The following is a 788-nucleotide window of genomic DNA, read 5'->3' on the forward strand; positions in this document are numbered from 1 at the left end:
CCCATGGGTGCACTGATTGTTCAGACATGTTTCTTGCAGGCATCAGAATGTTGGGTTCAGTTTTCTAATTCATCTTCCTATTCTGTGCCTCTGAATTGGCACATTTAGTCCATTGACATTGAGAGAGATTGTTGTTTTGGGGATTTGTGCTCTCTATGTATAATTTTTGTACTTGTGGGTATTGTCTTAGCTTAAAGTATACCTGTTAATTCTTCTTGCAACAAAAATATGGAATGCTTTACAAGTTTGCATTTCATCTCTGTGAAAGGACCATGCTCATCATTGTATCATTTCAATTTTAGTATATGTGTTATCAAACCTAGTAGGAGTTAATTTTTCCATATTTTTCTCTTCTTATTACTTTGAGTGTTGTCCTTCCTCACTCCTATGGCAGACAATGATTCCTAATCAAGGAATGTATTTCAAAGCAGCATGAATAAATAGATTAAGAACTTTAATGTCCCAGAAATAAATATATGGTTTTTACTATATTATCGTTTACCATACCCTAGGCATCAGTTTTACAAAATAATTTTTTTGGAAGATGGTATATGAGTTTGTTTAAAGTTGTTCCCTGAATCCTTCATTAAGAACATTAAAATAGAGCCTTTTGCTGTTCTCACCTCAGTCCTGTGTACATCTCCAGGAAAAGGTGGATGGTGTTGTCTGCACTTTGACCACCTTGAATGTATGTAGGATTTTTCTCCTGAAGGATGAGGTGAGGATCATATTGATGGTTTCATTCCACCTTATTACAAGTTCAACTTGAACGGAAGGTGAGACTCATG

The 788-nt window shown here is 35.4% G+C and overlaps 1 pseudogene; it reads right to left on the reverse strand.

Annotated features, from left to right (window-relative positions):
- Positions 1-222: 222 nt before the first annotated feature.
- On the reverse strand, positions 223-319 carry LOC130025874 (uncharacterized; annotated as a pseudogene).
- Positions 320-788: the final 469 nt, after the last annotated feature.

Source organism: Sorex fumeus, unplaced genomic scaffold (genome assembly GCF_029834395.1).
Source record: "Sorex fumeus unplaced genomic scaffold, SorFum_2.1 ptg000032l, whole genome shotgun sequence".
Taxonomy (NCBI): domain Eukaryota; kingdom Metazoa; phylum Chordata; class Mammalia; order Eulipotyphla; family Soricidae; genus Sorex; species Sorex fumeus.